Source organism: Phyllostomus hastatus, unplaced genomic scaffold (assembly GCF_019186645.2).
Source record: "Phyllostomus hastatus isolate PE091 unplaced genomic scaffold, TTU_PhHast_1.1 phas_scaffold_182, whole genome shotgun sequence".
Lineage (NCBI taxonomy): Eukaryota > Metazoa > Chordata > Mammalia > Chiroptera > Phyllostomidae > Phyllostomus > Phyllostomus hastatus.
Genome location: NW_025334013.1, coordinates 8,548,605 through 8,571,802, shown reverse-complemented (window position 1 = coordinate 8,571,802; position 23,198 = coordinate 8,548,605). Strand labels below are relative to the sequence as shown.

Here is a 23,198-nt window from a genome sequence, read left to right as displayed (position 1 = left end):
GGGCTCCTGCACCGGAGAGGTGGGCAAGAGGGCGTGTGGCTGGTTCCCCACTGAGCCTGAACCGCGTGGCTGTGTCGCCCCCATCGCATGGGGTCTGGTGTTGCGACTCTTAAGAAAACGAGGAGGTTCAGCAGGACAGACCCCCTAAGAAGTGCTTCCGGCTACACGCACACAGCTGTGACCGCCACACAAGGGAAGGCTTCCCTCAGCCCTTCGTCCTGGGTGTGCTTTTGTTTCCCTCTCCCCAGGCCGCTGTGACGTTCCCCAAGCATTCCTACCACGAGCGGAGGTCGGCCCGGCGTGCCCGGCCCTCTCTGCCTCCGCGGAGGCTCCCCAGCGCTCTGTCCGCCTCCCCAGCCACCGGCTTCGCCCGGGCGTGTCCCATTCCGGCAGCCAGGCCAGTGGAACCACTGCCATGGTGACGGGTGACGTCATGCCCGGCAGGCCCTGCAGGGTCACGGAAGGAGACAGCCTGACTCCTCGGAATGTGGGGACCCTGGGGTGGGAGGAGGGTGCGTGCGGAGGGGGGACCCGTTTCTCTAACTCTGAGGAGGCCGGGTGCATGCACGAGATGGCGGGTGTCACCGGGGGCCCAGCTACAGCCCACACCGACGGTACTTCTCCGGGGATGTCACTTTTCTCAGACCTCTAATGCAGCTGTGGGTCAGCTGTGGGGCAGCGTGCCGGCCTGTGTCACTTCTGCAAATGTCACTCCTGGCGGGGGGACATCAGAGAGAGGAGGTCTCTGCACTGACCCCCCTCCCCTTGGGCAAAGCAGACCCTCAGGTCCAAGGCCCAGGCAAGGGGGCCACAGCCAGCATGCAAAGAGAACAGGACAGGTTAATTCTGAGCTTTGGTGGGGGCTGGGGGCATGGAAGGGAAGGGATTTCTCCTTACCCACCGAGGCAATGCATGCAGTGAGAACCTCGCTGGGGAGGGAGGGGCCGGGTTCTCAGCTCCCCCCTCTCTGAGCCTCAGTTTCCCCCAGCATGAACGTGCTAGACTCTGCGAGCTTCCTCTGGCTTGAGATCCTCGGACACTTCGCCTTGGTGGCTGCCCCCGTCCCCTCGTGTTCATGGCCGTCATCAGTCACCAACACCACACGGCGGGGCAGGACGAGCATCGGCCTGGGGTCAGGGGTCCTGGGTTCTGTCCCCGCTCTGAGACCTTGGGCAAGTCGCTTACCTCCCCAGGCCTCCATTTCCTAGACATTAAAAGGGTCCCCACGTGCCAGGCATGGCACTTTTCAAAGCCCTTTAGGGGTGTTCGTCACTTAATTCTCACAATTAAGTCATTTCACATGTCAGACGAGGAAGCGGGCACCCAGGGAGATCAAGGGGCCTGGCCAAGTAGTGAGTGGCAGTGCCCACCTGGCCTGCCACCCCGCTGCTCTGCTGTCCCCACAATCTACTGCTACCCCCCCCAAGCAATCCCGCACAGCCCGGGCAGCCTCACTGGCTCCTGGGAGCTGGTGCTGGGGGCGGGTCCCATGGAGGAGGAGATGGAGGCTCAATAAGGCTCCACTCACTCAACAAGACCCGCCCAGCTCAAGTGGTGGGCCCTGGCCTGGCATTCCTAAGTCTGACCTTGAACCCTTCACGGTCCTTCACTGACCCCGTGGAAGCACCCTGCTGTGAACGGCAGAGCCTGCACTGATGCAGACCACCAGTGGGTGGTCCAGCAGTCCACGCCAGTCCCTCTGTCCCTGCGGTGGCCACTCCGTCGTCCCAGGGGGCGTGCTGAGGTTTCCATTAGAGGCGGTTTGGCATTCTCGTGTGCACCCCCCAGCTGTTTGGTGGCTGCTGGAAGAAGGAAGGGTGTGTGTGTGTGTGTGTGTGTGTGTGCATGCGTGCGCGCTTAAAAGGCAGAGAGCTCTTAAGGAATCTTCCACCAGTTACCCTCTCTTGCTTGCAGGGTCCTCAGCCAACCCCCGACAGTCTCGTTCCGCATGGCCAGACTTCCCCTCAGCCGAGCTCAGAAGACTGCAGGCCTGGCTATGGGTGGCCCAAAGCTAAGAGCCCTGGTGCAAATGTCCAGCCTGGTGGACCCCCAGGCAAACCTAGACTCAGGTGGGCAGGGGTAGACTTCAGCCTGTTTCTGCAGATCCCAGGTGCTGCCAGCAGGGGTCCCCCTTTCTCTTCCTGTCAACATTCCTGACTGTTGAGCCTTCAGCATCTACCGATTCTGGGAAAAGAGGGGTGGGCAGGCGGGAGCCCCGAGGGCCTGGCAAAGCACTCTGAATAAAAACCCACCAAGATGTTCTTCCAGCTCAACTTTGTATTACAGATGGGGACACTGAGGCCTAGAGAGGGAAAGGGAATATCCAGTATCGCAGGTCTCCTGATTCTTAGGCCAACACGCAGTCGGGTTAAAAGCACTGGCTTTGGAGTCTGCCTGCCGAAGCCTCGGCTTCCTCATCTGTAAAATGGGGACTGAGAGTATAATCACCTCTGCCCTACACAGAACAGACTGCCGCATCCTGGGTGAACCAGCAGGTGCCGACCTTGAGCATGCGAGGAGGAGAGAACCTCGGAGAGACACGGCTCCAGACCCACGGAGCCCCGGATTCCAGTCTGACCTCTGCCCATTAGCAGCTGGAGGGCCTTAGGCCTGCACGCAGCACCTCTGAGCAAGTGTCCCCAGCTGTGAAGGCGCGTGTGACATTACCCCACGCACGCATACAGCAGGGGGTCATTAAATGCTATCGTTTCCTCCTGTCTTCCCACTCTCCAGGCTCCCAGGCCTGGCCTCAGGCCCCAGGAGGCCTCGGAAGGCACAGCCCAGGGAAGCACGTTAAACGCCCACAGACTTACAACAGCCCCAGGACGGCCATACACCCGTTTATTTTGTTTTTTCCTGTTTGAAAGCTGAGCGTGGTAAGTTAAGAACAGGTTACAGTTCAGCCTCCCTATAAAGGTTAATAAGCAGGCTCATGCCCCATTAGGAGGCACTTGGAGAAGAGAGAAAAGCCAAGTATGCACTTGGGCAGGGGGCAGCTGGGAAAACCCTACCCGCGGCGCCAGGCCGGGGCGGTCCAGGGTCTGATCTGGGACGGTTCTGCTCCTCATGAGTGGAAACCCCCTTTTTCTTCTCACCACCCGGTAAAGCGGGTTGGCCTGCTCCCGTGGCCAATGAGTGGCGGAACTGGCACTTGACCCCAGTACTTTTGAGATTCAAGCTCATGATCTTTCTGGAATCCCCATAGCTCCCCTCTCCAAGAGCAGCCTGGAAAGTTAGGCAGCCTGAGCTTTCCAACCTCCTGGCGGGTGTAGGAAAGGCAAATACCAGGAACACAGGTTCTCATGGATCCATCCTGTGGCCGTGCAGACATGACTAATCAATCAAGCTCCAGAGGACCCCGGGTTGATTGGAGATGTCTGCCACAGCCCAGGAATGAAATGCAGGTTTGCCAGGGAGACAGATGCCATCACCGACTGATCAGAGTTGGCATGTCTGAGAGTCTGGTCTAGCCAATGCTGTGCTAAAGACCACTGCACCCCCTGGAACCAAGTCAACTCCACTCAACCAAAAGAGCAAGGAGCAATTCATTCAACTGGCGGAAAACCAGGGCATCCACACTGACGAGATGGTGGCAGGCAAACTCCAACCTCCATGCTTAAAGGTCAGGGAGCAGGTGACCTTTCTGACTTGGGTCACAGGCAAACGAAGGATCGCTGGGTTTACTCGTACACCTTTAGATGCATCCCTCACTGGCAATGTGTGCTTCTCAGGGGCAGACACCTGGCCTGCCTCGTTCCCCACTGTATCCCCAGCATCTAGACCTGTGCCTGCACATAGTAAGTGCTCAGTAAACACTGACCGACTGACTCACATACGAAGGACTGAATACCCCTTCCCCCAGATTTTCTTAAGTGTCTGTATTTTTCAATGTCAGCAATTGATAATACCACCCAACCACATCTGTGGGCTTCGCATGGGTGCTGGACCGCTGGTCAGAGCAGGTGTCCACAGAAGAGGGAACAAAGGAGAGGTCTGGGCCCAGACAGGCCCAGGCTCTGCCGTCAGAGACCTGGGTTCAAAGCCAGGCCCCACCATTCCCCAGCTGTGAGAACTTGGGTGCGTTTCTTAACCTCTCTGTGCCTTTTCCCTCCTATAAAGTGGGGATCCCAGTTTCTACCCCACCCTATGGCGGCGAGCATTAAATGAGAGCAAGAGCTCTGCATTGCACCTGACAACGGCTTTGCCGAGCTTCACCTTCTGAGTGGCAGCGTCACGGTCGCTTCAGAGGGGACTGGGCACCCTGTTGGGGGAGTTTGAACAGAGGCCGCAGTTCCACTGGGTGCTATGGCGCCTTGGAACCTGGGTGGGGGTCCCGGGAAGAGGGGGTGCACCTTTATCAGCCATCTGCAGAGATTCCCAAGCACAGATGCCCAGCAGCTCCCAAGGAAAACAAAGTTTAGGTGGGAGGGGATCAGATAGATACCTGAAGATACAGTGTAATCGGAGGGGCTACAGTGGGGGCTGGGGGATTTGGGGGTGCAGTTGGGGTCTTTTGCAGGCTGTGCGTGGTCCTGCCTGGGAGTGGGGCTCCTGTCCCTGCTGTCCCCCACCCCCCCTCAGCTCTGGGTTTGCTCAGCGCTCACCTGGAAGCCCCGAGGGCGGCGGCCCAGGGAGCCAGGCCCCGCTTCCTGCGGAGGGAAATGAGAGGGCCAGCGGGGCGGGGGGTGCGCTTGTTTTCCAGTCTCGGAAGGCGAGTCCAGGAAAAGTCCTCCTTCCTCCGAATCACCACTAAAAATAGTGGTAGGGGACGGCTCGATCACAGACATTCCCGGGACTCAGGGCGGTGGAGGTTTCTGGAAAAGAGGCATCAGCCACGGGCCCCGCGCCCCACACAATGAGGACTATTTTTAAAGGCCCTTGTTGGTGTGTGAGGTCATCCTCAGGCAAGATGACGGGCCGGCTTGGCCTCAGAGGAAGAGGAGGGGGAGGAGGAGGAGTTCAGAAGGCAATGGTGGGTAGAAAGGGAGGCAGGGCGCCAGAATGCAAGCTGGTGCGCTTGTGTGGCCTTGGGGACGCACACACGTTCTCTCTGGGTTTTGGTGTCATGCCCTCAAGATGGTCCATCGGGCCCTGGGAACCTTCAGGAAGCTGCCCTGGGCACCGGGGGTCTGGTCTCCAGCAGAGACCCCACGGGGCCATTTGAGGGCAGATGCGGCGGCACACTGGTGGCTGCGGCCAGGCCCTTTCCAGGCCAAGTTCAGAAGGAGACAGGCTGGACCCTCAAGGGCGCAGACCCTGGAGCTAGACGGCCTGGGCTCCACCCCCAGCTCTGCCACACACGCGCGCACCAGAGCTGTGACTGGCAGCAAACCGCACCGCCCCAGGTCTCTGCGTCTGTAAAAGGGGGATGGAAACAGCTCCCACCTCAGCCTGCGTCCGCAAGCACGCGCCGGAGCGTTCACCAAAGGGCCTGCACGAGTTCACGTGGGCGCTCCCCATGAAAGCTCCGCCCTGGAAACACCCTATCAGCAGAAGGGCCGCACCCCTCGCGGCCCCTTCTCACGGTGGGCCGCTCGGTCTACCGAGGAGAAGCGACTGAACAACCACACGCAGACGGAATGTCAGGGAAGCCAGACACACAAGTGTGTGATGCCCCGATAGCATGCGACACACGCAAAAACTCATCCCTGGGGAGGCGCAGGAAGAGGCTGTTCCCACGGGGGGACAGCGGGAGGAAGGGGACACAGGAGGCTTTCAGGGAACTGATGATGCTTAGCTACTAACGGTAGCTAAACAGAGCTTCTTGGTGTGGGTGCTGCTCACAGACATGTTTCGTTTCTGACCATACACCAAGCTGTAAACTTGAGACCTGCACTCTTCAGTGTGGGTGTTATTCTTTAATAAAAAGCTCTAAATAGTGTCCACCTCACAGGACTGGTTTTCTACAGGCAGCATGCTCAGACGGTGTCCCGTGCGGGGGTGGAACTCAGGGAATGTCAGCCCTCATCACCTGGGGGCTGGGTGGCCCCCCTGCCACCAGGGGACACCCCAGGAGATGGCAGCTCGGTGTGTGGGCCAGGGGAGTGGCCACCTCCCCGTGAATCCTGCAGGTCTGCTGGGGCTGAGGAGGAACGTGAACTTGGGGTTGGTCCTGGGTTCGGAGCCCAGCTCCATTCTACACGGGCAACGATGGCACCGTTCATGCGGGACTGGGGTGGGGGGGGGACTGACAGGGAAAGACGCCCATATAGGGGTATGGACAGTGCTCACGTGATGTGGGTCAGTGCGGGCTTCCCCGCCCTGGGATGGTGATGGTGGTGATGATGATGATGGTGGTGGTGATGGTGATGATGGTGATGATGATGGTGCTAATGATGATGGTGGTGAAGGTGATGGTGGTGATGGTGATGGTGATGATGGTGACGGTGATGGTGGTGATGGTGATGACAACAGCCAACACTGAGTATTTTATGTGGGTCAGGTCCTGTTCTACATCTTGTATGTTTTCACTGAATTCTCCTTCACAGCCATCCTGTGAGGTGGTTACCATCATGATCCCCAGTTTATAAGTGAGGAAACTGAGGCAAAGTTCGGTTGGGTTGACTGGCTGGTAAGCGGGAGCAGGGTCCAGCCCAGGAGGTCCAGCTCAGGGCTCCTGCTCTTCACTCCGTCCAGGGGGGCGGTGGTGCCCAGCGCCTCATGGCCAGGGCGGACGCCAGCCATGGCCATGGAGAGAGTGGAGCCCGATGGCCCTGTCACATGACATCTTCCAACTCCCTGTGAGCCGCTGGCCCAGGGTCCTCCTGGGGGACCTGCAGGGTCACCTTAGGGACCCAAGCCTGCTGCTGGGAAAACACAGGTCACAGCCCAGGTGGGACCTGCAGCGGGATGTCCAGGATCTCGGTCCTCCTCTGCCTCCCACCCGCTGTGTGCCTTCGGGAAACCATGGGACCCCTCAGAGACTCAGTGTTCAGCTCTGTGCAATGGGCACGACAAAACCCTGGCAGCCGCACAGCCTGAGAGAGAAGCGCCTGCAGGGGAGTTTCATCAGCCATTGAGGACGTCCAGGGCGTGGGGACAGCCGCTCAGGACGACTGCCCACCTGTGCGGTCTGGGTGGACGAGCCTGGCTACGTCCATCTTAAGCAGCGTCCGTGGCCACGGCCCTGAGCCACCTCCTCATTCTCAGACTGGCGTTTGCCGCCACCAGACTCGCATCCGATCTTCCCTCACAAGACTCCGGGGGGGCTGCTGCCAGAGCTCTCTAACTTGGCAGAGGAAGAAAAGGGTGCTTTATTTATCAACCCCCTAAAGCTTCCAAAGCAATGATTACGATTCTAAATTTCTGTTATTGTGCCTTTGATGTTCTCCTCTTCCAGAAGGATGGTGACAGCAGTCAACAGAGGTGTGGCAGGGAGATATCACAGAAACAGACACTCTCGTCTTCTCTGATCGCTGGCCCCTGCTTCTGCTGTGCCGCCGAAAACTGGGGACCCCGGCCACGGCCCCCCCAGCCACGGCCCCCCCACCCTGGCCCCAGCAGATGGCAGGTTCTTGTTGCCACCCGGGCCGGGGCCCCGAGCTAGATGACACCGCCCCTTTAATTGACAGGGCACACGAGATTGATGGCGGGACGGGAAGTGTTCTGTAATTAAGACCTCTATAAACTATTTAGACCGCATGCCCAGATATATCAATGATTATGTATTTAAGTGTTAATGAGTATAATTAGATGAAAGATTAGCCAGGCCTGTCACGGACTAAACACACGTTCAGGACTGATAAACTCCTGGACTGTGAAATTACACGTGTGTGAGCAGACGTGCACGCTTCGGCTTCTCTGATGGGCTGTGATGAAGGTCATTGAAGAAAAGCCCGAAGGGCCGCCTCGCAAAGGGAAGGTCAAGGGAGTCAGCAGACTAGGGGGGAGGCTGTGGGGTCAGAGGGGAGGACCCCAAAGACCCCACAGGGTCCTTGGAAATTGGGAAAACCAAATGAGTGACTATATGTAAAAATTTGCTTGCCTCCATGGGTGGAGAACTTACTCCTCTTTAAAAAAAAAAAAAGATTTTGTTTGTTTATTTTTAGAGAGAGGGGAAGGGAGGGAGAATGAGAAACATCAATGTGAGAGAGAAACATCACTCCATTAGCTGCCTCTCGCACGCCAACCAGGGACCTGGCTCACAACTCAGGCACGTGCCCTGACCTGGAACTGAACCTGTGACCTTTCGGTTTGCAGGACGGCACCCAACCCACTGAGCCACGCCAGTCAGGGCGACAAGGTACTACTCTTAGGAACAGCTGATTCATCTCACCCCGCAGACAGGCCTGCGGGAATGTTTTATAGGGGTGATACTGGAGTCTCCCCCAGAATACCAACAGTTTAAATTCAATTACGCAAGACTAAGGAGATCACAGTGTCTGCAAAAGGTGTTTCAAAACAACGTCCTCTGGGAGGTCAGGAACAAGAGGAGCAGGATTTTGCTATCAGGACTTACATTTGACAAAATCTTACTGTGGGCTGACTGTGCGCTGGGCATGGAGCCAGCTGCCGGGAGCCTGGGTCCACAGGACGGGCGAGGTCTGTATCCAGAAGAGACTGGGTTGGCGCACAGGTCAGAGGGCAGGGGGTGAAGTCGGGCAGGGGCTGGGGCTGGGCCCCATGGGCCCTGTGCAGATGAGTCTGCTTTCCTCTGAAGGGCAGTAGAAGCTGCCTGTATTTGTTTCCTGGGGCCGCCGAGGGCCAGAGAGCCTAAAGCCACACACATCTACTCTCTCAAGGTGCCGGGGGCCAGGAGCTTGAAATCAGGCTGTGGCCGGCCCGTGCTTCCTCGCCTCGTCCAGCTTCTGGTGTCGCCGGCAAGCCCTGGCATTCCTCGACTTGCGGATGCACCACTCCAATTGCTGCCTCCGTCTTCGCCTGGACTTCTCCCCGCTGGGTTCTCTCTCTTTCGTACAAGGACCTCCGTCCGGGGTGATCTCATCTCAAGACCCTTACCTTAACTACACCTGCAAAGACCCTTTTTCCAAATAAGGTGCACTCACAGGTTCAGGCGGACGTGATCCTCAGAGGAGCCCACGGCACCTGCCTTACGATCACTCTGCTGCCTTGTGGGGACTGGGTCTGGGTCAAGTAGAAGCAGGGAGCCGGGGAAGGAGAGGGCGGTGGCCTGGAGTGGGGTGGCGGCAGTGGAGACACGGAAGTGGGTGGAGCTACGATACACTGAACAGGGGACCGCGCCTTTTCACTTCCCAGAAGGGAGGTGGTTTTCAGGAAACCCCTAAAACATGGAGGACTCGGTGGGCCAGACCAGGCAAGGTGCACCCCGTCCTGCCCACACCAGCGCTTTGTCTGCGTAGCAGGTGCCCCGCAGAGGACAGGCGGAAACCCTGTCACTGCAGCTCAATGTCACCAGCTCACGGAGGGCCACCTCAGACCCCACCCTCTAAGCAAGAGCGAGGTCTAGCCACACCAGGTGCCAGGAAGCCACATTTCTCCTTGACAAACGATTACCTGGCACTATGGGCTATACATCAGTCTCTCGTGAGTTTGACTCCCATGAGTCTGTCCTGAGAAGTCTGACTTGTTGGAGCCGAAGAGCAGAGTGTGGGGTTGCAGCAAGGACATGCCACCCCTTCGCCAGTCACCAAACCCATCCAGTTCCCATACACCCTAAACAATGTCAAAGTTGCACAGCGCTTACTGTGCATCAGCAGTGTCCTCAGGACTCACTGTATTATTAATCCTTATGGAAGCCCTACGAGGAAGGCGCCATTGTGGTGAACTACTGTTACTCCCACTTTACAGATGAGAAAACTGACCGACACAGAGGTTAGATCATGAAGCCGAGGTCCCACCACAGCACGGCACCAGCCTGCAGAGCCTCGCTTCTCGTGACCCCCAAAGACAAGGTCACCGGAGCCAGGAACCGAGAGGCAGGGATCTGGCCGGGAGGCTGGTCCCAGACGGCCCAACTGTCCCCAGGGTTGCCAGCAGCTGTTCTCTGAGCAAGGGGCATGTGCCAAGACCTTTCGCAGGAGAACAGCTTTCCCGACAGTGGCCAGTGCCCGCGCCCCCTGCTCCCCCCGCCTGCTCCACACAAGAAACACAAAGCTGAATTTCGGGCTCTCCTTCCCAGAATGCTAGAGGTACCCTGCCTTTAAAAGTCACTCCAGCAGAGCTCGACGGGTTGATCGAAGACTTGGCCTGGAGACAGACTGACATGGAGACAAGTGACGGATCAGACGGAATTCTGCAGCGGCAGCAACGGCAGCAACGGCCACGCCTCCCCCCTGCTGTGACGTGCTCAGTTTTACAAAACACCACCCTAGTCCTTCCTAGAGGCCCCACGCGAGGAGGGTGCAGGGAGAGCCTCCAGTTCCACTTCACAGAGGTGGGCATCGGGGCCCAGAAAGGGAGGCACTTGCTCACACATGAAGCAGAGACCAGGCTGGATTTAAATCACAGGTGAGGCAGATGGAGGCACATTCTCTCCCCCAGCACCCTCCCGGTGTGGCTGCATCTGGGGGCACCTGGGTGGAGGTAGCCCGAAGGATCTGAGTCTCATCCAGAAGGACCACGGACGTGACCTTCAGCTCTGTTCCTGGACTGAAGAGCAAATCCTACTTCCTGCTCGGCCTGTGGGTCTGGGCCCCTGGTTTCCGCAGACAGAATCCTCCCCAGCCACGAGCTCCAGTCCCCGGAGGCTCACTGGAGCATCCCTCCCGTGATGCCCAAGGTGTGCTGCTGGGTTGGGCGGTGACACACAGAAGAGGAAGACACAGACTGCTGGGCCAGCAGGGACGTTCTGAACAGCGGAAGTGCTTCCCCAGGGTGCCCCGGGGCCTTTGCACTCACCACCTGCCCTGCCTGAAATGCCCTCCCCCGCCCCCAAGTGCAGGGCGCATTTCCCTGCCTCCTTCGGGTCTCCGTTCACCGGCACCTTTCCAGGGAGGCCTCTACGGTGTCTCCTCGTCTCTGAACCTACTCTCTTACCCGACCCCTCAGTGCCGACTACTTTCCTTCTACGCTTTGTTTCCAAAGCTGTTCCATCTGACGTCATGGACGTTTGCCTTTGCTTGGTTATCGTCCAGCCCAGGTGGGGCTTTCGCCTTTCTGGTTTCCTGCGATGCGCACAGCACTGAGACCATGGTCGGGCACACGGAAGGCGCTTAATCAATATCTGTGGAAGCATTTAGAAGGGGCCACAGTGGAGGTGAGTGCGGGGTACAGGCGGGGCAGGAAGGCGGAAGGTCTCCATCGCCTGAGCTTCGCTACACTGGGCGTTGGGAAGAGCGGCTCCCAGATGAGAAGCAGCTGACAGCAGGCACAGCTGGTCACAGGCCACACTGGAGCCGTGGGTTGGGGCTGGAGGGGCCTCCCTCCACCCAGATTCCTGAGCGGTGCCCTCCACTGGGCCTGGAAGAACCTGGGGTGGTTTAGTCGTAGACCCGAAAGCTGGTGGGTGGCCGCTTATGTCTCCGACCCAGAGGTGAGGCATCACCTGTGCTCCAGGCCCCCACCCTGCCAGAGCTGGAAAAGACGTGGGCTTCACTGGGTCCATTTCAGACAATTTTCTAGCACTGAAGACACAGCCGCCTCTGGGAGGCTCTCAGAACAGGGCACGCTCTTTCTCTACCCACAGGCGGCTGGAGCTGGCCGCCTGGTTCAAGTCCCGGCTCCCCCAGTTGCTGGCCGGGTGACTCTGGGCGAGTCTCTTAACATCTCTGCACCTCTGTTTGTTCCTCTGTAACCCTCTGGGCCCTGTGCCAGCCTCACGGAACACACAGAACTTCTGCCTTTGAGGACTTTACGGCCGGAGCAACAAGAAGGTCTGAATACAAATGATGAGAGTCATGTCTACGTATTTTGCCCATTCACTCACTCACTCACTCACTCACTCATTCATTCATTTGGGCAAACTGTATTAGCTACACTGAGCCTGGCACCACACTAGCACAAAACCAAAATACCGGGAGTGTCTCGAGTAACAGCCCGGGGCAGGAGGCGCTCCGATGGAGGCTGTGGGCGGACCAGCCCTGGGGAGGAGGGAGGAGGTCAGACAGAGACCGCAAGCTGGACGGACCCCTGGAAAGGCCTCCGGAAAGAGGCAGGACTGGGCCTCTCCCAGACTCCTGCTGGCGGGCAACGAGCCGTCCAACTGCCTCTGGTGGCTGCAGTCTGGGTGCCCACAGCGCTGGGCGCCTGCCAGACCTGGGGGCATTTGGACGGGGTAAGGGGACAGACTGCATCCTCAGCCCCGACGGGAGGCCTGCACCCTGGAGGTAACGTGAGCCCGCGGTGGCCTTGCCTCTGCCCCGGGCATTGTGCAGGCCACCCGGGCTCTCACACCGACGGGCGCCATAAACAGGCCGGTCCCAGTCTCTGGGGCTCCGTCTTGTCTGCAAGGTGGGCACAGCCCTCCTGTTTCTGCAAAGGCTGGGCAGGGGCTGTGAGACCACCCTCTTCGGTGCTCACCGACATGCTGACGCCTACAACACCTGCCCGGCACCTTGCGCTGTCTCGGCGGACGCGCCCTTCTGGTCCCCTGAGCTTTCTGAGTGGCCGAGCCCTTTACAAACGCACGCACGGCTGAAACCGCTCCCTGAGGGGTCGCTAACTCAGCGAGGACAGTGACGGATCCGACTCACTGGACGGCTGGGAACTAACGGGGAAAAGGGGGGCCTTTCCCCCGCCCTCCTGCGTGAACTGCACCCGTGGGTGACAGGGAAGGAACCCCGCGGCCACGCGAAGAAGGAGCAGCACACGGGGATGCCGCCGTCCCGCCGCGTTTGTTTCCCGGAGGCTGCGGCTCCGGCGCTGCGCGTCCCGGGCCACCCACGTCACGGAAGGCACAACCAGGGAGCACGTGTCTGTCTCCAGGGGGAGGACCCCACGCCTCCTCTGAAGGAATCTTGCAAAAAAAAAAAAAGTGAAGCAAACGGTCGAGCCTGTGGAAGAACCGCCCGTGTACGAGAGGCACGAGGAACAGGGGCCGCACGGCCCCACGAGACGCACTCGGCAAACGTCAGACTTCAGATCCTGGGAAGCGCACCCGACAAACACAGCTCCTCCAGTGAATAATCAGCAAGAAAAATAATTAAAAAAAAAAAGAAAGTAGATGACAAGACACTTGAACCAATCACACTGTGTGGGTCTAACTTGGCTCCTGAGTCCAACAGTGTTTAAAACATTAATTTAGGAGCCGATCATGACTGGATATCTAATTGTTCTTTTTTAGGTGTGATAATAGTTTGGAGGCTATTTTGTTAAGAGCCCTTCTCTGTGACAGTGACATACTGAAGTGTTTACAGAGGACATGACGTGTCCTGGATCGGCTTCTCCGTAACACGGGGGGGGAGGGGGGAGTGGATGAGGTGGGTCAGGATCGGCCGGGGGTGCCATGTTGGGGACAGTCATGGGCACAGGGGTCCATCTCACTGCTCCATGGACTTCTGCACAAAACTGAAATGTTCCCTTAAAAAAATGCCACCAGGACGAGCGGAGGGCGGTTGATGCCTGTGCCGAGGGCTGCCGAGGGCGGCGCAGTGAGCAGTACACAGTGCGAGGCCAGCTCCTCCTGTGGTCTCACCCTCTCCCTCCTCTGCTGCACGGCTGCCAGCTGCCTCACCTGCGGGAGCCCTCACAGCCACCGTGCCTCTCGCCTCTCCTGTGCGCTGCCGGGGGCTGGACAGCGGCCCCTGGCTCTTCAGAGTCCTGTGTGAGGCATGAGTCATCCCAGCTTCAGCTCCTGCTGCTGCCGGAGAGGTGCCCAGAGCTGTGGCTTCGGTTCTCCCTGTCCCCAGGTTCACGTCCTTCCTCTGCAGAGCCCGGACGGCCCCCTGAGATCATGGGGAGTGTGGGGTCACAGCGCTTCTTCCCTCACTCACTTCCATCTGGATTCGGGGTGTGGGAGGGAGGAGCAACTGGTGCTAACACCCACAGGCACTGCCCCTGCCGCACATCAGGCCGGGCTCCAGCCCCGTCTCTGAGTTAAAAAAAAAAAACCAGTCCCTGCCTTCGCAGATGTGGCGGAGGACAGGCGCAGGCCGCTCCAGTTTCCCCGCACCCTTGGGTCCCTGGGCGGGGCTGGCTAAGCTGCAGGGCAGGGGGCCTGCAGGTGGCCCTGAGAAACTGCCAGCTCAGCTCGTAGGATTTATTTATTTTTTCTTCTGCAGAGAGAAACGCAGTTGACCTCCCAAGGAAACAAAAGGGAAGAATTTCCTGGCCAATTGTCTGGGGGGAATAACAGGAACTGAGCTAGTAACGGCCCAAACAAACAGCGCTCAGTGGTGAGGAGTGGCCTTCGGGACAGGACCAGGAGGGAATGGGACCTCAGCATCATCTCTCCCTGTCCCCAGCCGCCACCACTGCAACTCTGCTGTCCCTGCCCGGGGCTCTGGGGCCCATGGAGGACTGGGGCTGACTCCCATGATAACAGCAGCGTCTGCTATAGACCTTGAACTTGAAAGGTACATGGGGCAAGGAATTAAAAGGCTTAGGCTGAGAGCCAGAGACACCAAGGCTGGAGGCCCTGTGACACCCTGGACAGGTCACAGCACCTGTGATCTCTGATCCTGCCCGCTGGATCCCACAAAGATGGGGTGATGACTTGAAGGCTCCCCAACAACGACCTCTGCGAAGGGCTCTGCCGAAGGTGAAGTGATGGGCGGACACGGTGGGGCAGGGCCGCTCCTCCCCGCGGCAACATCACTCACCCCCGCGCAGCTCGGTGAGTACCGCTGCCCCATCGTGCGGATGCGCAAGGGAAGGCTCGGGTGGCTTTAGTGACTTGCCTTTGGTCACACAGCTGGTAAGAGCCCAGGCCACCTCCTCCTTCAGAGACCTGCACGGCCCAGGCGCCTCCCGCAGACGGTGCAACCTCAGGCCACTCACTGGCTTGGGAAAGAAAGCCTGTTCCTTCCCAGCGCTGGCAGCTGGGGTCCAGCATCACAGCCAGGTCCCAGGCTCTGGGACAGTGACCTCTGGCCCTGTTCACGGACTTACGGTAATGAGCTTAGGGCTGAGCCCCCAGGGAAAGGCACAGCTGGAGACAAACAAAGTTTCCAGATCCTCACTAAGCCTCGTGGACAGAACAGTTATTTATTAACATGGGAAGGAGGCAGGGAGGCGGGTCCTCTGCCCCAGAACTCAGCAGGAGTTCTGCCGGCCGGCCCCCGCCCCTCCCCCGGCCCCCCCCCACCCCCGCCAGGCGGCCAGTCCTGCTCACTGGGCCGCCTCTGCACTGAGCCCCCACCCTGGGCTGCCAAGGGGGCACCAGGCCTCTGCACACGGGTGACGATCTGAGCTGGTAAACCTACGAGGGACAAAACTTATGCAAATTGGAGCCGAGGAGTTTAGCGGGTGGCAGCGGCGGCAATCAAATCTGTTGGCAAGCAGTGGCGTGGGGAAAGGAGGAGTGCACGCTGTTCCCAAACAGTCTCCTCCGGTTTGGAATTACCCACTTTGTGGGGCCTCTTCCACATCTGCTGGGAGGGCAGGCAGGCAGGCAGGCAGGCAGGTGGGCGAGGCACCCGCCCCGCCCCGCAGAAGCCCAGCCAGGACCTCCCTCCTGCTCCGGGGGAGTCCAGACACAGGCGGCCCGGCTGGGCCAGCGGCCACGCCGGCCGCCCTGGCCTCAAAGCGCACCCTCCCGCTTCCTGGCCAATGGCTCTGAGCCTCGATGTGCTCATCTGTGATGTGGGACCATAAAGCCCAGGCCTCGTAGGACTGCTCACCCGCTGGGTCTGGAGTGACAGCTCGGGGTTGGAGTCCTGACCCTGCAGCTCACTGATGACAGTTTTCTCCGTAGTTACTGGGGATAATTACACTAATCCCAGTAGTTACTGCGTATGGGCTTGTAGAAAGGGTTGCAGGCATTCTGAACCTATTAACTCATTTAATCCCCAGCCAGCCCCAGAGGCAGGTCCTACTGTTCTTCCCACTTCCCAGCTGGAGGACCTGGTGCAGTCTCTATGGTGATGTCACGGACCACACCTGGGCGCAAGCCAGGACAGTGACGGCTGGGAGGCCCGCCCCGCAGCGTCTGGTTCCTGAGGCTGGCCCAGCCTCCCAGAGTAGCCTCGGCTGTCACCAAAAGCCTCGTGAGTGCCTGTTGGGTTCCTCGCAGGGTGTGGCCTCTAGAAGGCACGGAGCTACAGAGCTATTGTTATTAGGGACCTCACTGCTCCCCTGGAAGGTTGTAGAACTGCCACTTCTGGAACTTTCGACCCTTCTTCCATGGGTTTTCTTCTTAGCACCCACTGACATATTTTCCTTATTTACTTTCTATCCCACAGCCCAAGCTGAGTGTCCTCTCTGCGAGGATGGGTGTTTCCTCCGTTGGATTCATTGCTGTGTCCTCGGTGCTCGGAACGGTGCCTGGCACAGAGCAGGTGCCTAACGAACATCTGTGGACTGAGTACGTGAACGACCATCACTGCCCTCACCCCACAGCCAACCCACCGGAGTCGGCTGGCACCTAGGCAGCCGCTGTGGATGGGATGAGATGTGACTGGGGGTGGGGGGGGTGGGTCACACTGCACACAGCCTGGCCCATCGCTGTCATGACCTGCCCAGCCCAGATTTTTCTTGCTCACGTCCTGTCCCATGCCCGTAGTACTCAGCAAGCACCTGCTAGGTCACCACCCTCCGCAGGCTGGAGAGGCCCCCACCTGGCCTCAGCCCGGCAGAGTCCCAGCTCAAACCAGTCGTGTCCAGGACAGCCCAAGCCAACCACCTGCACCCAGGTCACATCAGGCCACGGGGATCCCCCTGTTTAAACCGGATGCTGAGTGCAAATGTTCTGTGAACCCTGAAGCGTCTGGCTTTGGGTTCTTGTCCATGAAGAGCTCACCGGGACCCCGAGGCTCACCCGTGGTGGGGGTGGGGGAGCCCTGCCGAACCCCAGGCCTCACGGCGGGGGGACCTGTCCCTGAGCACAGCTCACAGGCCGGGGGCCACCCCAAGACCTGCCTACCTGGACGTGCACCTGAGCCCAGCATGTGGCAAGCGCAGGGAAAATGTAAAAGGCAAGTGCCACCGAGGTCCGCCGGGAGGTGGGTCTCACTGCAGAGAGGACAAGACAGCGGAGCCCTGACTCCCTGGCTGCTCTGGCACCAACACCGAACCTCCTCAGGTTACAGTTTAAGCTCAGAAGGAAACGGGGTGGGGAGGGAGGGCTGGGCGTGACTCTGTGCAGTGGGAGCCCCGGGAAGGTGGGACAGTCAGCTCGGGCGGGTGGCCCCCGCCCCGGGACTGTATTGCCAAGTGCTGGCTGGCCTGGCCGGGTTTAGGCTCAGGCAGACCGGACCCCTGGGAGCAGGTATGTGCCCCCAGCAACCCCACAGGCAAAATCTACAGGACAAGTGAAAAGAGTGTTTTTTCCAAATAAAACCAATGACCACTTTAAAGAATAGAAGCCCGTGAGATTCAGGAGTCTTTGTGCCTGAGAACCTCCCGCACTCAGGGGCCTGGCCTGCACGTCCTCCTCAACGCGTGCGGGGCTGCGAGCTCCCAAACGAGCGAGCTCAGAGTCTGAGCCCCATGCGCAGCACCACCAACGGACCCCGGGTCTGCAAGCGCCAGGCCATGGTGTTTCAGTGAAGCCCCACAGCAGCTCCCGCTGCGCGGTGCTATCATCACACCCATTTCACAGATCAGGAGACTGAGGCACGAGAGCTAAGGGACTCCGGTGCCATCAAGGGCAATGCTGGAAGCACCTCTGACTTCAGGCTGAGTTTCCCCAGAGACCGCAGTGCCGTCCTCTTGAGGATGGCGAACAGATTCACCCAATGCACACCTAGCCCTGTGCCAGGGGACACACCCATCTTAGCTCATGTAATTTTCAAAAGAAAACGGTCCCCACTTTACAGGTGAGAGAGTTGAAGCTCTGAGAGGTCAAGTCACGTGTCCACGAGACAGTCGGACAGTGGGGGGGGCTGAGAAGAGGACCGTGTGTGGGGGCTCTGGAGTCCGTGTTGTTTCCCTTCCACGCGTTCCACGCCCCGCCCACCTCTGCACCCCGCCCAGAGCCTCCCCACGGGGCGTGAGCTCAGATCTAGGAAGCTGGCAGGCATAATGCGCACGCATGTTTCAGGGGGCCTCCGGGGGCGGAAAAACACTGCCAACGAAACCGCTGCCTCACCTGGGGGAGGACTAGCTATACCCCGACTGCAGACCCGCTGAGATGCGAAAAGCATGCACGTGAGGATCGATGAAATGCGGGACCTCCTCACGTGACCTAGGACAGCCCTGTGAGATGGCCTTGACCGTGCACACGAGGACACGGAGGCTCCACTTGGCTCTGGAATGAGTCCAGGGTCACGCGGCTCATAGAGGCCACGTCTGGACACTTGTCCTCACATCTGTCCACCTCACTGAGCCGTGTCTTTGATCCAGGAATGCCTGGCACCTTCTATAGTACCTAGAGCACAGGAGCCTCGGGGGAAATGTCCCTTAAAGGAGAAGGAAGGAAGGAAGGAAGGAAAGAGGGAAAGAGGGAAAGAAGGAAGGAAGGAAGGAAAGGAGGGAGGGAGGGAGGAAGGTTGGTTGTTTTGTTCTTCCCCATCAGGGCCGGGGGCTCAGGCTTGCCACCTGTGAGCTGATGCCACCAGCCCAGGTGTAAGCCAGGACCTGGGACTCAAAAGAGGTGGCTTCTGGAGCATCCCAGGTGGGGAGCACTGAGGGAGACACCTGGGAACAGGGGGTGGGAGCCCGCTTCTGTGTGCCGGGGGCTGGTGCAGCAGGCAGGTGTGTTTTACGTAAAACACACCTGGGGAAACATTATCTGACTGCCAAGTGCGGGGGCGGGGGTGTCTGTGGGTGCCGGTCCTGAGCCGAGTGACTAGCAAAGGCCAGCCCTGTGCCAAGCACGACGACGGAGCCCCCTCCCACCCGCATCTCCACAGCCCCGCTTTTGTGCTGGCGCTTGAGTGTGGAGAACCCCTCTGAAGAACAGCCTGGAAAGGTGCCATCCCTCAGGTGGCCCTCCGTTGGCCAAACCCAAGGGGCAGGATGGATTTTCTGTATTTTTTGAAGACAGCTTCATGGAGGTGTCTGACATCAAGTGGACAATCTACACGTCATGGAATGCACATAATTAGACGCATATGGATTATGTGTAGATGCCTGACATCACCCCCGCAGCCAACAAGGTCAAGATGGATTCTGAGCCGCGTCCCCAATGCCGGTGGGTCACCACGCACCTCTGCTGACGGGCAGCAGCCGCAGCTGCAGACAACAGGCACTGAGTACTTGTGAGACCCAGGCGCTTGGCGCTTCACACGCGTCCGCCGAGGAGGGAGGGTAGGGAGCTCACAAACGCTGGGCGACCCAAGTGCCAGGCCCGGGTCTGCCCCTTCCCCTGGGTGTGGCCTGGGCACCTTCCTCCACCACCCTGTGCCCGTCCCTCAGCTGAGGGTCACAGGTATTGTGCTGAGGAGTCAGAGGGTGAACGTCCGTGTACAGAACCCAGGACGGCCCCCTGGCTCACGGTAAGTGCTTCCTGTGTCAGACGAAGATGACGCGGATGTTGATTCATTTTTTAAAACAGAAAGCGAAGTGACTCATCCAAGGTCAGTGAGATAACTTATGGCCGAAGCAGGCTTCCACCCAGGCCGTCTGGGCTCCTAACCAACCCCGATGCTGTCCTCTCCAGGACACGGGAAGCTCAGTGCCCGACGACGCAGCCAGGGGCCCTCACCTCCGGGGCTGCAGACCTGCGGCCACGGCCCCAACGGGCCGGGTGACAGCGTGAGCAGGTCAGGTGTGCAGGCTGCTCTCTGCAGACCCCGCTGCGCCCAAGCCTCCCTTCCGGCCGCCCGCGCCTCACGAACACGGCCGGCAGGGATCCTCTGAGACCCGTTTCGGAGGCTTCCTGCCTCCGATGTGTCATCTTCGAGGCCCGGGGGTCTCAGCCCCTGGCAAAAAGCAGCCAGTTGGGATTTCAGCTCTGCAGGGCCAGGTGGGACACAGCAGGCAAAACCTCTTCCCGCCCTGAATCACCCTCAGAGGGATGGACACCCTAACCCTAACCCACGGCCCTCCTGAGGGATGGCTAACCCGGAGGGAAAAGGCTGCTGCGTCGAACAGAGGTGCACCCTGGGGGCCGGGGGCCCTCCAGCTGGTCAGGGCGGCGCAGGGCGGGGTTGCGGGCGGCCCCACGAGAGCACGGCTAAGTTCAGCAGCAGCAGCACTGTGGGTCAGGCCCTGGGCTCACGGTCCTGGGGGCACTGTTCTCCCCTCTTACAGATGGGGAAACTGAGGCTTGCAGGGACCCCGCGACTTTGCCGAACTTTACCAGCAGCCTCCCTGCGTCTGTGAAGCTGGAATCCCCATCCAGGTTTCCATCGCATCGATCCAAACACACCACCGCTGAGCGAGGAGAAGCCAGCAACGGGCAGGACTAAGTAACAGTTTCGTGCTCACAGCCTGCCAGGGGCGGCCGGGGGCAGAGGCGGCTCACACCGTCCAAACTCACCCCCGACAATTCCAGGAGGAATGAGCCTCGTCCACAGACGTGTTACTAGGGGCTTGGAGGGCCAGGGGGGCCAAGCAGGATGCGAACACAGGTGGCACCGGCTCCCACACGACTCCCTGCGGCTCTAGCTTGCGGTGAGGTGCCCTGGGGAGGCAGGAGGGCGCTGGGCTGTGGCGTGTTAGGTTCCCGGAGCTGCTGTGCCAAAGCACCCCACGCTTCGTGGCTTCCAACACACATTCAGTCTCCTCTTGTTCTGGAGGCCAGAGGCCTACGTAGGTTTCCTGGGCCCAGACCCACGTGTCCTGGGCAGCACCACTGGGCTCTCCCTGGGGGTTCCGGGGGAGAAGCCCCGTCCTCCCCCTTTCCAGCTTCCAGCGGCTGCTTACATGCCTCGGCCTGTGGCCCCTTCCTCCATCTTCCGACCCGGCAGCGTGGGGCCTGCAAATCTCTGTCTCTGCCTGTGAACTTGGGCTTCCAGCATCCTATCTTCCCTCTCTCTGACCCTCCAGCCTCCCTCTTACAAGGACCCTCGTGGTTCACCGGGGTCCAGCCAGATAAGCCAGGATAATCTCCTTAATTCACTCGCACCGGTAAAGCCCCTTCTGCCGTACGTACGTGGTGACGTATTCACAGTTCTGCAGATGGGGCCCTGGGCATCGCTGGGGCCACTGTTCACCACCTGCCACAGCCTGGGGCCGTCGTGTGCCCTCCCAACCAGCCCCCCAGGGCGAGGCCAGGCAGGAAGGAGTTGAGCTGGACAAGGCAGATGGAGGGTGTCCCACATCCAGCAGGAAGGCCCAAGGCGGGGGGCACGGTGCGGGCTGGGGAGACCCGAGGCACAGCGCCCGCACGCCTCCAGTCCAGGCCTGGCTCCAGGAGGGGCCACATCCCTGGGCTCGTTCCTCGAAGAGCAGAAGTGTTTTTAAGTTCTAAAAATACCACCCCGTTGCTAAACACACGCCGGGGCTCTTGGGAAATAAAGCAGCAGCATGAAAGGCCTGGTGAGGGGCGCCCAGAGATTCCGATCTGCGAGCGGATCAGGGCAGCTACCTCCGCCAGAGCAGCCAGAGCCATTTCCGAAGCCCTCAGGCAGAACTCAAGGCCAAGGTCAGGCTCTGGACGGGAGCCAGTGCCTGGGGCTCAAGGTACGGGGTGGGCGGGAACGCTGGAGAAAGGAAGTAACCAAACACTCGTGGGGGCCCCCCGGAGGGGGGGCTTCTCATGCTACCCCCCTTCTGTCCTCCAAATCGTCCTGCAGAAGAGGTGTTTTTATGTCCCTTGTCCCGAGGGGACACGGAAGCTCTGGGGGGTGAGGTGACTTGTCTCCAGTCACACACAGCAGTGAGGCCTGGGGTTCCAAGCAGGTCCATCTGACTCGAAGAAGACCAGCGTCCTTTCCACTGGACCCAAACCACCGCCAGGTTGTCACACTTGAACCTGACAGGCATTGGCGGTCCGTTGGCCCCAGCAGGACAGCACGGTTGTGAGTGCAAGTCCTTGGGCCGGCAGCCTGGTCTGGACCCGGGCTCCGCCCAGCCCGGGCTCTGCCCAGAGGCGCTCACCCCTCTGTGCTTCGTTTCCTCCTCTGTGTAGGGGACCCGGTGAAAGCACCCGCCTGGCGTTGTGAGGACTTAATGCGTTCATTCAGGTGCCGTGTTGGGGCTGGGACGGCGCCACACCGCGGAAGCCCAGTTCACACCCCTCCGACCCTCCGAAACCTCCACCCTCCCCCGCCTGTCCTCTGGGGAGTGCCCCCTCCGGCCGTACTCCCAGTAGAAGCCCGCAACAGCCTACCTCAACTTTAATTTCTTTTTAATCCTCACCTGAAAATATACTCATTGACTTTAGAGAGATAGGAAGGGGGAGGAGGTGGAGGGAGAGAGAGAGAGAAATATTGATTGGTTGTCTCCTTTATACACCCTGCCCAGGAATCGAACCCACAACCTTTTCGTGTACGTGACAAGGCTCCAACCCGTGCTACCTCGCCAGGGCTTTACTTGACTTTCAACTGATACAAAAGGCAGGAGGAGAGGGCCCAGGCGGCCCCTCCGCCCCCCCGCCCGCCGACAGCTCAGAAAATCCACAAGCCCACACAGGCCCATCTTCAGAGCAACTTTTAGCTGCAAAACCGTCAGTGACCCAGTCAACAAACAGTGGGGGACTGTTCACGTCCCGCCTGCCCCGAGCTGGCTGAGGGGCCTCTGGGGCAGCAAGGGGGACAGGGTACACGGGTCAGAGGGTCTCCGAGCCCCGCCGCGCTCCTGAGCACAGACCCACACTTCTCTTCCCTGCCGGCTCGTTCCAAACCAAACACACTTAAAATCAGGCTCACCACTGGATAAGCAGTGTGCTCAGCCCGCCCCAGGGCTGTGTCCTGAGGGCCTTACACACTCAGTATCATTAAGGAGCCCCGAGAGCCGGAAGGCACTACACCCATTTCACGGAGGAGGCAGATGGAGCTGAGAGAGGTTAAGTAACTTGCCCAAAGCCACACAGCAGCGAAGTGGCTGAGCTGGGACTCGCCAGGTCTGCCTGATGCCTTTGCCCTGCGAGGCCCCCAGTGGACCGACCTCCAGGTGCCCAGGGTCCTGGTCAGCAGCCCTTGAGGCTCCGGGCTCTGCCGCTCCCAGCCAAGGCCCTGGTCCCATGCCCTCAGGGGGCCGATGCAGGTGAGCACCCATGATTCACCCACTCATTCTCCCAGCACAGCTCACAGGAGGCCACGGTATTTCAGCCGTGTGCTGGCTGTCAGGGACAA

The 23,198-nt window shown here is 59.6% G+C and overlaps 1 protein-coding gene and 1 long non-coding RNA gene across 5 annotated transcripts in view; one reads left to right on the top strand and one right to left on the bottom strand.

Moving 5' to 3' along the window:
• KAZN (kazrin, periplakin interacting protein) overlaps window positions 1–23,198 on the bottom strand; it is an 826,597-nt gene that overhangs the window by 55,621 nt on the left and 747,778 nt on the right. The window lies entirely within an intron of this gene.
• LOC123831764 lies at window positions 14,094–17,360 on the top strand. 2 transcript variants are annotated; one of them, XR_006787957.1, is made up of 3 exons: window positions 14,094–14,692; window positions 15,871–16,064; window positions 16,260–17,360. It is a non-coding gene; the product is annotated as an uncharacterized LOC123831764 (long non-coding RNA). The 2 variants fall into 2 exon arrangements; XR_006787958.1 differs by lacking the exon at window positions 14,094–14,692 and adding an exon at window positions 15,158–15,271.